Genomic DNA, 14,214 nt, shown 5'->3' with positions numbered 1-14,214 from the left:
GCAGAGGAGTTTGTATTTGAGCCTAGAAAAGCCTCAGAAAGCCACAGGAGTTTATTGAACAGGGGAATAATATGATCAGACCTGTACTTTAGGAATATCACTTTATAATCTAAAAATTTATGATTTAGCATTATATGATCATGGGCCAAATGGTATAGTTCTCATAAATGCTAAAAAGAGTTCAAAGAAAGGAAATAGAGATGAGGCCCTGAGGCATTTTTGAAGTCTTTGTGGTGAAGGTGAGATTTGAGTTGGTCATTTACCAGATGGGTAGAATTGGACAGGTAGAAAGAAGAGAAAGGCGTTATAAGTGAGGGAGAACAGCAGATACAAAAGATATACAAATTAGCTGAATAAAGCGCATTGAAAGGATATTAAAGAGGGCATTAAAGTACATTAGAGGACATTATTAATTAGAGGAGATTATTAATAAGAGATTAACCTTCTCTCTGGCTAAGAGAAGGTTTGCATTGGGGAAGATAGGTTGAAAAGGTTGTATAGGAAAGGTAGGGTCAGAGGAGGGAGGGGCTTGACTACATGCTGAAGAGTTTGAGATGGTAAGGTAAGAAACTCTATGGTACAGTGCCACGAGCATTGGATGTTGTATGAGAGAAGCTGGGGTCCAGGCCTCATTTTCCTCATTTATAAATTGAGGAGGTTGTACTAAATGACCTCTATAGTCACTTCCGGCTCTAAATCCTGTGACTAAGTGCATTGCTCCCTAGAAAAAATATTTAAAAGTTGAGATATTTTAAAAACTGCTGGATTACTTTTCAGTCACCTTGTTTTTATTTCTAAACTGAAATTTGAACCTAATCATTATATAGGCATCAGCAACTGTAGGGTATCCATTTATTTCCAATTCAAGCATTTAAAATTAATCAGGAACCCTTATGTTGTAGATTTAAGATATAATACTAGAGTTTTCAGGGTCCCTTTTGCTTTTATGTTCTATGCCTAAAAGTGATTACAACTTGTCATTCACAAAGTAGAATTCCAGAAGATAGCAATTCTATATTATCTTTTTAAAAATGACTGAAGGTATTAATAACAAAAACAACAAAAATCATGATTATATCAGTAGATGAATAAAAAGTTTTTGACAAAATACAAGACCCATTCCTATTTTTAAAAATTGCCAGAAGCATAGGAATAAAGAGAGCCTTTCTTAAAATGTTGAATAATATTTATCTAAAACCAAGAGCACACAATATCTGTAATGGAGATAAACTAGAAGCCTTCCCAACAAGATCAAAAGTAAAGAAAGGATGTCCATTATCACCACCATTATTCAGTATTGTACTAGAAATGCTATCTATAGCAATAAGAAAAAAAGAAGCAACTGAAGGAATAAGAATAGGCAACAAGGAAACAAAATTATCACATTTTGCAAACAAAATGATGGTATACTTAGAGAACCCTGGAAAATCATGTAAAAAAAAACTAGTTAAAACAACTAACACCTTTAGCAAAGTTGCAAGATAGAAAATAAACCCACATAAATCATCAGCATTTCTATATATTACTAACAAAACCCTGTAAGAAGATCTAGAAAGAGAAATTTCATTTAAATAAGTGTAGATAACATAAAATATTCAGGAGTCTACCTTCCAGGACAAACCAGGAACTATATGAATATAATTGCAAAACATTTTTCACAAAAATACAGATGTACACAATTGGAATTACTCATGGGCAGGTCAAGTCAATGTAATAAAAATGACAATCCTACCCAAATTAATTTACTTATTCAGTGCCATACCAAACTACCAAATAATTATTTTATAGAGCTAAAAAAATAATAACAAAATTCATCTGGAAGGTCAAAGTCAAGAATACCAAGGGAATTAATAAATATATGAAGGAAGGCAGCCTGGCATTACCAGATTTTGAACTCTATTACAAAATGGTAATCATCAAAACAATCTGGAGCTGGCTAAAGAATAGGGTGATGGATTTCACTGATCCATTCAATTAGGTACACAGTACACTGTTGTAAATGACCATAGTCATCTATTGTTTAATAAACTCAAAGATCCAAAATTTGGGGGCAAGAACTCACTATTTGGACAAAAATTGCTGGGAAAATTAGAAATTGGTTTGGTGGAAACTAGGCAGAGACCAATATCTCTCACTGTATATAGCAAGATAAGGTCAAAATTGCTACATGATTTAGCCATAAAGGGGGATATCAGAAGCAAATTAGAGGAGCACCGAAAATGTACTGTCAGATCTGTAGATAAGAGTTTATGACCAAACAAGAGATAGAGAATATCACAAAAAATAAAATGGATAATTTAATTACATGAAATTAAAGAGGTTTTGTACAAACAAAACCAGTGCAGCGAAAACAAGAAAGAATGTAGGAAACTGGAATGGGGGGGGGGGGGGAATTACAGTAAGTATTTTTTTTACAAAGGCCTCATTTCTCAAATACATATGGAATTGAGCCAAATATATAAGAATAAGGGCCATTTCCCAATCGATAAATGGTTAAAGGATATAAACAAGCAGTTTTCAGTAGAAATCAAAGCTATCAGTAGTCATATAAAAATGCTCTAAATTACTATTGATTAGACAAATGCAAACTAAAACAACTGTGAGGTACCACTTCATAGCTATCAGATTAGCTAACATAACAGGAAAGAAAAATGACAAATGCTAGAGAGGATGTGGAAAAATACTCTGAAGATGGAGTTATGAACTGGTGCACCCATTCAAAAGAACAATTTAGAACTATGTCCAAAGCTCTATAGTACATTCCTTTTGACCCAGAAATACCTCTACCAGGTCTATATTCTAAAGAAATCAAAGAAAAAGGAAAAGACTTATATGTACAAGAATATTTATAGCAACTCTTTTTTGTGGTACAAGAATTGGAAATTGAGGGGATGCCCATCCTCTCAGTATGGGTATGGCTGAACAAGTTGTTATATAGGATTATGATAGAATTGTTGTACTATAAGAAATGATAAGAGGGATGATTTCAGAAAAATCCAGGAAGTGATACAAAGTGAAGTGAGCAGAACCAGGAAAACATTGTACACAGTAATAGCAATATTGTAATAAACTGGGAAAGAAAGCTACTCTAATGAATACAGTGATCCAAGACAATTCCAAAGAACTTATAATGAAAAAATGCTATCTACATCTAGAGGAAGAACTGATGAACTCTGAGTGCAGACTGAAACATATTTTTTTCATTTACTTCATTTTTCTTGCTTTTTTTGCAACATGATTAATATGGAAAGATGTTTTACTTGACTTCACATGAATAATTTATATCATGTTGTTTGCTTTCTCAATGGGTGGGAGAGGTACCAGAGGGAGAAAGAAAATTTTAAAATTAAAAAAAGAAGAATGTTAAAGTACAATTATAAATAAAAAATAAAAATGACTGAAGCCTTTAAAGTTAAAGCTTTTCTCTAAATTTAAGTTATGAACTCATGACAATGCTGCATAAGCAATAAACTATGAAGATCTAAAGCATATGTGAACAAAGTTAGGTCTAGGAATAAAATGAAACAAAATTAATCCAGCACCTTATTTTTGTGATGCATTGTAAGTGACCTTAGAAATCACTTAATCCAATCTTTTTATTTTATATACAAGAAAATTAAGTCTCATGGAGGCGAGATCACTTACTCAACATCACATGCCAAGTTAGTGACTCCCAATAACTGCTTTCTTTCCTACTTGCTAACAAACCATCTTTTAAATTTACTATTCTTTTGCTTTCCCAGGGCTTAATCAAGTTTAAAGAATCCATTTTTCCTTCCTTTTGAAGAACTACATAATTTCAATATAATGAGAAAAGTATGAGAAGAGAAATATGAATTCAATACTTTATGCTACTTTCCTAAGCTATTGTGTCCCTATTGCCTACAATACACTGTGTTAACTACAAATACATTATTTTTTTTTTAAATTTATTTATTATTATTTGGGTGAGGCAATTGGGGTTAAGTGACTTGCCCAGGGTCACACAGCCAGTAAGTGTTAAGTGTCTGAGGCTGGATTTGAACTCAGGTCCTCCTGAATCCAGGACCAGTACTCTATCCACTGTGCCACCTAGCTGCCCCTACAAATACATTATTAATATGGTACTTAAGCAGTCAGTAATATATGAGTCTCCAGTACTTACAATCAATCAGTTCCTTATTATGGGCTTTGGAACAGTTGACTTTGCTCAAGTTTATCTACAATTCAACCTGAGTGATGCTTCTCCAATGTGTCAGAGGCAGGGCTTGAACACAGGTTTTCTTCATTTTGTGTCCAGCTCAAACCTCTATACTACAATGTCCCTTACCATGTCAACTCAACCAGTATTTATTCCATCCCAGGATACATATCTCTCCAAAACAAAACAAAAAATCAGAACTTCAGGTCTTCTGAAGCTCATTTGTCTCTTCCACAAAAGTCAATCCTTTCATTACTTATTTAAAAATAAGGTCTTGGGGGCAGCTAGGTGGTGGCTCAGTGGCTAAAGCATTGGCCCTGAATTCAGGAGAACCTGAGTTCAAATCCAGTCTCAGACACTTGACACTAGCTGTGTGACCCTGGGCAAGTCACTTAACCCTTATTGCCCCACAAAAAAAAAAAGAAAGAAAGAAAGAAAGTAAAAATAAGGTCTTCCATGATGATGGATGCAAATGCATAAAATACTTTCCAGATAAGCAGTTGCTGACTTCTGAGTCTGAGCCAGAACATTATGATAAAACTGATTCCCATTTCTTATAACAAACTCTTCATTTTGCAGTGCCAGAGCTATGCTTCACTACAAAGGCCAGAGGGTCCTGAGGTACCATTTTTTCACCAACCAAGAACAATGTCATCCATGGAATGGAACTTCTTATAAGCTGACAAATAAATCTTTGCACTCAACACAGGAGTTATGCAACTATTCCAATGCTCGTGTTTTTATAATTTGTACAGCTTGTTGACCTCTTAAAGAAATACATCTTTATTCTGCCCCTATACATGAACCCCATTTTCCATCCCCACCTGCTGTCTTCCTTATTTCCATCCCCATGAACCCCCCCCCAAAAGTCCCATTCCGGATCTACCCATTTCTTCCACAGTGCTCTCTGGAATGCCTGCTCCATCATTAACAAATTGGCTTTCATTGTAAACCTCTTCCTCTCTCCTTCTTTTCTCTTCCTTCCTCCTTCCATCTTCTGACACTCATTGAGACCTGGCTCCTTCCTGTTGAGACTACATACCTGGCCACACTTTCCAGTGCTAGCTGCTCTTTTACTCATGCCCCAACTGACTAGTCACATTGGGGCAACTGGAATACATTCGACTCTCTATTGCTACTTCCAGATTCTCCCTATATCACCATAGCTTAGCAACCTTTCCTCCTTTGAGGTAAATGCCATTTAATTTTTTTTTAAGTGAGGCAGTTGGGGTTAAGTGACTTGCCCAGGGTCACACAGCTAGTAAGTGTTAAGTGTCTGAGGTCGGATTTGAACTCAGGTACTCCTGAATCCAGGGCCGGTGCTCTATCCACTGCGCCACCTAGCTGCCCCAATGCCATTTAATTTTATCGACTAATACAGATACTGAGGCAGCTAAGTGCTGCAGTTGATAGAGGATAGGACTTGGAGTCGCTAAGACTTGAGTTCAAATCCTGACTCAGAAACTGGGTAAATCACTTAACCTCTCTGTGCCTCAGTTTGCACTTCCCAAGTAAAGTCCTACCACCTACAGGTACCCCTCTTATATTTGCTTTAATAATAGCACTTACTTCACAGGGTTATTGTGAGATTCAAATGTAAAGTTCTTTAGCACACTGTAAATGCAATATATTCATTATTAACTTGGTGGCTTTTAAAAAAATCAGCTACCAGGATATTGGCCTTCTTTCCTCAGTCAGATCATTGCCTGGCTACTCCTTACCCCATTTTTTGTACTCATAGGAGGAAACTTCAACATACATATTGAGGTTCCCTCAAGTATCCTAATTTTCTAGTTTATTATTCTATTCAATTTTCCATTCAGCTACAGATAAATATCAATGATCTTGCCATCAACCACATGTGTTCCCCTTCCGTATCATTAATTCTGAATTTCCTTTTAAAAATTTTTCCCTGTGTGACCCTGGGCAAGTCACTTAACCCCAATTGCCTCACACACACACACAAAAATACTTGAGCTCCAGTCTTGCATTACCAACTACCTTTTGGATATCTTGAATTGGATGGATAGGCATCTCCAACTGAACCTATCCAACACAGAACTCATTAAGCTTTCACCCTAAATTCTCCTTTCTTCTGAATTCCCCTCTTACTATTGCAGTAATCACCATCCTCCCAGTCACCCAGGCTCAAGATCTCAGTGTCTTCCTCAACCCCTCACTCACACTCACCCCTCCCACCCCCATATACAATCTGTAGTCAAGTCTTATGGCTTATTTCTTCACTGCAACTTTTATATATTGTGAAAATTGGAATGACACCCCCTGCTGGGAGATTGTGAGCTCTGGCCATGAGAAGAAACCATGTGATTTTAGCATCTGGAAGTGACCTTTTCTGGGGTTTCAAAGGTCAGTTTGGCATCAGGAAGTGATGTTTGCTCATGAGTCCTGTCAATCAGGGTTACCAGCCTACATATATAGCTTGGAGCTATGTGTTTGTGGCCAGCCCTTTTTCCTATTTCACAAGAGGTTTTGGGAGAAGCCATTTAAGCGTTGCCCTCTTGGGTGCCTGACCCCGGCTTAGGGGGGTTGGATGCTGGGGTCTATTTAGATAGTTAGAGGAAGTTTGCCTTTTACCTCTCTCTTTCTCCTCACCAACTTCTGATTGCACTTTAACAAATACTTAAAAGTCTAAACTCTTGCTAAAGCTTCTAATTTAAGGCAACCACTCATTAGATTTTAGACATCATAGCTAGGATTTTAGACCCTTACAATAGGTTCCCTTCTTTCACAGCCCCCATGCTGGTACAGGTCCTCATGATCTCACACTTTAACTATTGATTGTACTGGACTTTTGTTGTTGTAGTAGTTTTGGAGGGGCAATGAGGGTTAAGTGACCTGCCCAGGGTCACACAGCTAGTAAATGTCAAGTGTCTGAAGCTGGATTTGAACTCAGGTCCTCCTGAATCCAGGGCTGGTGCTTTTACCCACTGAACCACCTAGCTGCTCCCATTATAATGGACTTGGGTGACTTTTCCTTGTCAAGTCTCTCTCCACTTCAGTCTATCATCTACTCAGCTGAAAAAATGCCATGTCACCTTGATAAATAAACTCCAAGGGCCCTCTATTATCTCTAGGATCAAATATAAAATCCTCTGGCTTTTAAAGCCTGTCACAAGTTAGCTCCTTACCTTTACAATCTTCTTATACTTTACTCCTTCATGGAACATTCCATCTCCTGACTCTATGCATTTTCACTGGCTGTCCCCATGCCTGGAATGTTTTCCCTCCTCACCTCTACCTTCTGAATTCTCTGGCTTTCTTGACATCTCTGTTCAAATCTCACCTTCTGCAGGAGACCTTTCTCAATCCCACCTACTACTTACTAATGCCTTCCCTCTGAACTTAAATTCCATTTACTTTCTGGAGGCAATCTGTGAACTCTTTCCAGTGGAATTTCATTTTCTATGTCCAGAAGTTCTGGGCAGTTCTCATCTATTATTTCCTTCATTATGGTATTAAGGTTTTTTGACCTGTCGTGTACTTCTGGGAAACTTATGATCCTTAGATTGTCTCTATGCCTCCTGTATGTTTTTCTTGCATAGTGAACATATTTTCTTTTAATATTCTTATTTTCTACTTCTCTTCTTCTAGATAGTCTTTTACTTCTGTTTATTTGCATTCCCAATCTACTATTCTCTCTTTTTTTCCTCTGGTGAGGCTTGCTATTTGCTGATTGAAGTTTTCTGTTCTGCTCATTATTTTTGCTGTGGTTGTGGTCCCACCCTCTCCTCAGATTCCACAGGCTCTATCTCATCAAGGATTGAATTCCTTGTTTTGTAGCATTTATTCATAGATGCTTGAACTTGTTGACTTAATCTGGAGGCCATGTTTCCTTCTGTTGTTACTGTTTCTCCTGTTGATTTATCTATTTATGTTCTAGGTCTTTGACATTTCTTCTTCCTGAGGTCTTCGGTACTTTCACTCTTTTTTCTCCCTTCTTTTCCTTATCATTCACTTCTGATTCTTTTCGCTATTATTGTGATTTCCCTTGGAGACTGCATCTCAAAGCATCCTAGTTTCCTCCCACACTGAATAATTCACAGTTTGCCAGCCTAGGTCTTTGGTTAGTCAGAAATGACCCCAGTTAGGTGCTGTGCTCTTCCCTCAGGCTTTGTAGAGTACTGCACAGCTACTCCATGCATAGTGAGCTGGCCCGCTCCTTTGGTTTCCTAGTTCTCTGACCCAGCACTAGCAGTTCATAACCCACTTTCCCCAGCACTAGCAGTTTGGAGCTTCACAGTGTCGGTGCTTCCAGGTTGCAACTTCTGGTAGGCTTTTATTCCTGAAGGGTAATGAACAAACTGGCTTTTAAGGCCCGAGGAAACAGCCTGGAGCTTGGGTCTCTATGGCTTGAAAGAGGGGATAACAATAGAGGGGTAGGTTTTGATGCAAGCCTGTGTTGTGTCCTTGCATCCGTTAGTGCAGCTTTGCAGGGAGTGTGTGAGATAGGAAAGGGGTGCTGAGTGAGCTCAGGGTCAGTGAGCATTGATTCCTGTTTTTGTTTTGTTTTGTTTTTTTAAGCCTTCTTTTGGATTCTTGGTGTCCCAGACCAGGGAAACAGCTGAAGTTGCTTTATCTTTGGCTCCTACTTTCTGTTTTGGGCAGGTTTAAGAGGTCATGGGGATTGTAGAAAAGGTCTAGTCCACCATCTTGTTGCTCATATGACTTAGAAGTCTCTCATTTACTCTTTTTATATATCTCGTATGTATTTAGTTATTTTCACATTTTCTTCCCCATTAAAATGGGCTCCTCAAGGCCAAGGACCATTTTAAAAATCCTTATTCATATCCCCAGTGATTAGTTCAGTGGCTAGCATATAGTAAGCACTTAATAAATGCTTGTTGACTGACTGTAAGTGTTTATCCAAACCAATCCAACTAGTATTTATTGAACAGCTATTGTATTAAGTATTGGTGATACAAAGAATGGTTATTTTTAAAAAGGTCCCTGCTCTCAAGGTGTTTTAATTCTGTTGGACTTATAGCTTACCAGATTTAAGACTTCACAATGGTCTATGAGAAACAGCATGTATGGTGTAAAAAAAAATTGCTCTACTTGGATTCAGGGGAGATTTTGGCTTGAACACCACTTCTGACTTCTGACTGGTTATGTGAGCATGAGAAAGAACCTGAGCTTCAGTCTCCTCACCTGTACAATAAAGATAATATCATCTGTAGAAATGACTTCACCCAAGATGAAAAATCATCTCTACCTCCAATATATTGTAAATCTCAAAGTGCTAAGGAAGTACCTGATATTATTGTTGTTAATATCAGAAGCCTAAAAAAATCACTAGAGAATATGAGTGTTCTGAGAACTCTGCCACAAATGATTCCATATTATGTTTTGTCACTTTCACTCCAAATTCTCATGTATTAATACCTTCCTAATCAATCAGTCAATCAATCAATAAAAATTTATTCAGCACTTACTATGCATCAGGCACTGTGCTAAGTGTTGGAGATACAAAAAAGGCATAAGATGGTCCCTGCCCTCAAGGAGTTTATAATCTAATAGAGAAGACAGCATGCAAACAAATATATAAAAATCAAGCTATATGCAGGATGAATAGGGAATAATCAAGAGAGGGAAGGTACTAGAATTAAGAGGGTTGCCTGTAGATGGTAGGACTTTAGTTGGGACTTAAAAAGAAACCAGGGGGGGCATCTAGATGGTGCAGTAGATAGAGCACCAGCCCTGGAGTCAGGAGTACCTGATTTCAAATCCAGCCTCAGACACTTAATACTTACTAGCTGTGTGACCCTGGGCAAGTCACTTAACCCCAATTGCCTCACTAAAAAAAAAAGAAAAGAAAAGAAACCAGGGAAATCAGATGTTAGAGTAGAGGAGGGAGAATATCCCACGCATGAGGGGCAGCCTCTTGAGGTTCGTCAAACTTCACAATTTGATTTGTATCTGGGATTAGATGTGGAGGAGATTTACAGAAGAGAAAATGCCTGAATAATTCATTATAAATTATAAAAGGCCTATCTTTGCTTCTAATCCTAAATTTATTTCATGATCCATAAGATATAAATAAAATATGAAGAATACTTTTATGAAGAATTTGCCTTTTTATTCCTGAAAATAGTTCTTCATGTTTTTTGTTTTGTTTGTTTCTTTGGTTAGTTGGTTTCTACTATATTCGGGTCATCTGAGAAATGCCTAAGTAAAAAAGCATTCCTGGCAAGCTACATTTGGCAATCCAGAATTGATTCTGATGCTGAAATCACTTTAAGGTAATATCACACATGATAGAACCAACAAGATTTGTTAATCTTCTCATTACTTGATGATACTTCATTTTTAATGTCAGTACCCCTGAATTACTTCATATCTCAATTCTTAACCATCTCTATACAGATTTTTTTTTTTGGTGAGGCAATTGGGGTTAAGTGACTTGCCCAGGGTCACACAGCTAGTAAGTGTCAAGTGTCTGAGGCTGTATTTGAACTCAGGACCTCCTGAATCCAGGGCCGGTGCTCTATCCACTGCACCATCTAGCTGCCCTCTATACAGATTTATCAGAGTACTTACAAAACAAACTCTTCACTCATTTTTTTTTTATTATTGCAAGAGTCCATCTGCAAAAAACTATGGAACTAGACCTGATTGGTTTCCCACTTCAGAAAATAAGATCGTGTGTCCTTTGTTATAAAAGATCTCAAGAGGAAAATAGCTCTTTGTTGTTTTGTCATATTGATAACATCAGAATTCATACCTCCCAGCGGGACTAGACTTCCCAAACAATTGAAAGTCATCTGGCATTTGAATTTCAGTTATCCATAATTCTTTCTAGAACATCCCCATCTACCAAAAGTATGAGGCCCTGATAGGCACCTATTAGTACCTCTCTTAATAAAATCAGTTCAAGGGGCAGTTAGGTGATTGCACTGGATAGAGAACCAGCCCTGGAGTCAGGAAGACCCGAGTTCAAATTTGACCTCAGACACTTGACACTTACTAGCTGTGTGACCCTTGGCAAGTCACTTAACCCCAATTGCCTCACCAAAAAAAAAAATCAGTTCACAGAAAGAGATGATTCTTTAGAAAGCTGAAGTTTGAGGATCCACGGCCTAGGATGAATCTTTCATATTAGTAAAGTTCTAGAGTGAGGCACTTATATGGCAGCATGAGGCCACTGAGTCCCTTGGAGAAAGGTTGATTATTGCAGGGGTAGGTTGGGAAGAATAGAGGGAGAAGCAAGAGGGAGAGAGGGACTCAGAAAGGAATGGAAGCAAGACATCCAAAAGAAGAGAAAAGGACCTATTTGCACAAAAGTATCTATAGCTGGGGCAGCTAGGTGGCACAGTGGATAAAGCACTGGCCCTGGATTCAGGAGGACCTGAGTTCGAATCCAGCCTCAGACACTTGACACTTACTAGCTATGTGACCCTGGGCAAGTCACTTAACCCTCATTGCCCCACAAAAACAAAACAAAAAACAAAAAAACAAAAAAAGGATCTATAGCAGCTCTTTTTGTGTTGGCTAGGAATTGGAAATCAAAGGGATGTCCATTTGGGGAATGTCTAAACAAGCTGTGATATATGATTATAATGGAATATTATTGTGCTATAAAAAATGTTAAGCAGGATGATTTCAGAAAAACCTGGAAAGAATTACATGAAGTGACGTATAGGGAAGTGAACAGAACCAGGAGAATGTTATACACAGTAACAACAATATGGTTCAATGAAGAACTGAGCATGACTTAGCTACTCTCAGCAATACAACGATCCAAGACAATCCCATAGGACTAACGATAAAGCATACTATCCACCTTCAGAAAAAGAACTGATATTAATTGAATACAGACTAAGTAAAGCATGCTATTTTTTACTTTCATTTTTTTCTTTTATTTGAGTCTTCTTTTACAAAAGGATTAATATGGAAATATAAAAGAAAGGAATGGGAGGAGGCCAAAAACTAATTTTGCTTACTTTAAAATTTTGCTGAGGATCAATTCTGAATCCCTTCCTTCTAGAAGTTAAGATAGGTGTCATTAGATTTTTTTTTACATGGGAGGAAAAAAGCCAGCCACAGTGGTTTAGACCTACAGTATTCATGTTGAAGGACAGCCAGGGCTAAGTATGCATAGGAAACAGAAAGTGAGTACAAGATGAAGGTATTTGGGACAGCACTGTATAAAAACTGAAATGGGAACTGTGGTCAGCAGTCAACTTGAACAATGAAAGTCCCATTGAAATCATCAATAGCATTTCTATTATAAGCTTTTTATTAAAAAAAATAGTAATTGACCATCTGCTTTGATATTAACAAGACATAACCTCTTTATTTTAAAGGTAGATTTTTTTATGTTAAAGGTCAGAATTGAGGTCATTGTAGTTAGACTAATATTTGCAACATCACTTTTATAAAAAATTCATTGTCTAATAGTTGGCTCCTCAAAATACATGTATTCTACACATGGAACCTCATCCGAATCCATTCAAAGAAGAACACGTGAATCTATATGGCATTAAACCATGCAACTTTTGGTGAACTACTCAGTGACTTAGTAATAATGAGAAAAATGCATCACCCTCTTAAGAAGCAAAATAAATACACCCTAGATTTGTTTATTTTCAATCCCTGAAAACCATATTATATGGCTTTTTTTTTTGCTGGTAGTAGTTAACACTGTGCTTAAAATCCCAGGTGATTAAAAAAGTACAAATTAGAGAAGTAAAAGTTCATTAATATTTTGATATGGGGGCAGCTAGGTGGCGCAGTGGATAGAGCACCGGCCCTGGAGTCAGGAGTACCTGAGTTCAAATCCGGCCTCAGACACTTAACACTTACTGTGTGACCCTGGGCAAGTCACTTAACCCCAATTGCCTCACTAAAAAAAAAAATATATATATATATATATATATATATATTGATATGGGAAAATCATATTTATTCATATAAATTAATTTGTCAGGCAATAAACATTTATCAAACTTTGTGCCAGGTACTGTGCTAATTTTAAAATTGTCTTTTATGATATAAAATCTTCAGAAGCACCAGAGGACATGCAAGTCTCCTGCCAACTAAAGAGCCCTCAAGAAAAAGAAATGTGGGGGCAGCTAGGTGGCGCAGTGGATAAAGCACTGGCCCTGGATTCAGGAGTACCTGAGTTCAAATCCAGTCTCAGACACTTGACACTTACTAGCTGTGTGACCCTGGGCAAATCACTTAACCCCCATTGCCCCGCAAAAACAAAACAAAACAAAAAAAAAAAAGAAAAAGAAATGTGTCCCTATCTATAGTCCTACCCTTGAGAAATTTATGGTCTAGTTAGAGAAGCAATTAATAGCCAGTAGACAATTAAATGCTAAGCCTTGTGGCACTGGACATAAATGAAATTGGAGTTCAAAGAAAGTTGTCTGAAGAACAAAATTATAACTAGGGCACAGGGCCTGGCCCCAGGGTGAGAAATTTGCCCCAGTGTGGGAGATTTGAAGGACCACAGACAAGACAGTGTATTCCTCTGAGAAGGCAGGGTAGAACCTGGTGGTGTGGTGTGGCTTTGTTGGGTGGGGCAGAGACTGATTGATGCTGGGATGGAGGTGGAGCTGTTTCAGGGAGTTGGTGCCTCAGACAGCATCCACTGGATGGACCCAAACTCTGACTCAGCCTTGAGGTAGGGAGGGGCTCCACTTTGGGTCCCAGGAGGCCTGGCCCCTTAGTGAGAAAGTGGTCTGCTAATGGCTACTTTATAGAACTTCTCCCTGTCTGCGGAGAGGAGGAAACCCACGGACCAGCAAGGAACTAGCACCCCACCCCGCCCCACCCCACCTTCCTTTACCTCATCCACCTAAGACAGGCCTGCAAGAAATGGGGTGAGAGGGGAGGCAAGGGAATAGAGAAAGTGCCTCTGACCCACCAGAAAGCTTTGCATTTCCAATCTAGGTGATTGTGTCAGTCTCTCTTTGTTTTGTTTCCCTGGCTTCTCCACCTTGTCAGAATGGGGGCAGAAATAAGGGCCTAGGTGAAAGTGTAATGGGTCACCCCTAGAATGGAATCCG

The 14,214-nt window shown here is 38.2% G+C and overlaps 1 protein-coding gene and 1 pseudogene across 1 annotated transcript in view; both read right to left on the bottom strand.

The window, feature by feature from the left end:
- Positions 1 to 14,214, bottom strand: part of STAT4 (signal transducer and activator of transcription 4) — a 155,828-nt gene that overhangs the window by 135,718 nt on the left and 5,896 nt on the right. The gene's annotated exons all lie outside the window — the stretch shown is intronic.
- The window catches only part of LOC122746141, a 43,719-nt pseudogene that overhangs the window by 25,961 nt on the left and 3,544 nt on the right, over positions 1 to 14,214 (bottom strand).

This window comes from Dromiciops gliroides, chromosome 3 (assembly GCF_019393635.1).
Source record: "Dromiciops gliroides isolate mDroGli1 chromosome 3, mDroGli1.pri, whole genome shotgun sequence".
Lineage (NCBI taxonomy): Eukaryota > Metazoa > Chordata > Mammalia > Microbiotheria > Microbiotheriidae > Dromiciops > Dromiciops gliroides.
The sequence above is the reverse complement of the archived record's forward strand: the minus strand, read 5'-3'. Positions and strand labels throughout refer to the sequence as shown.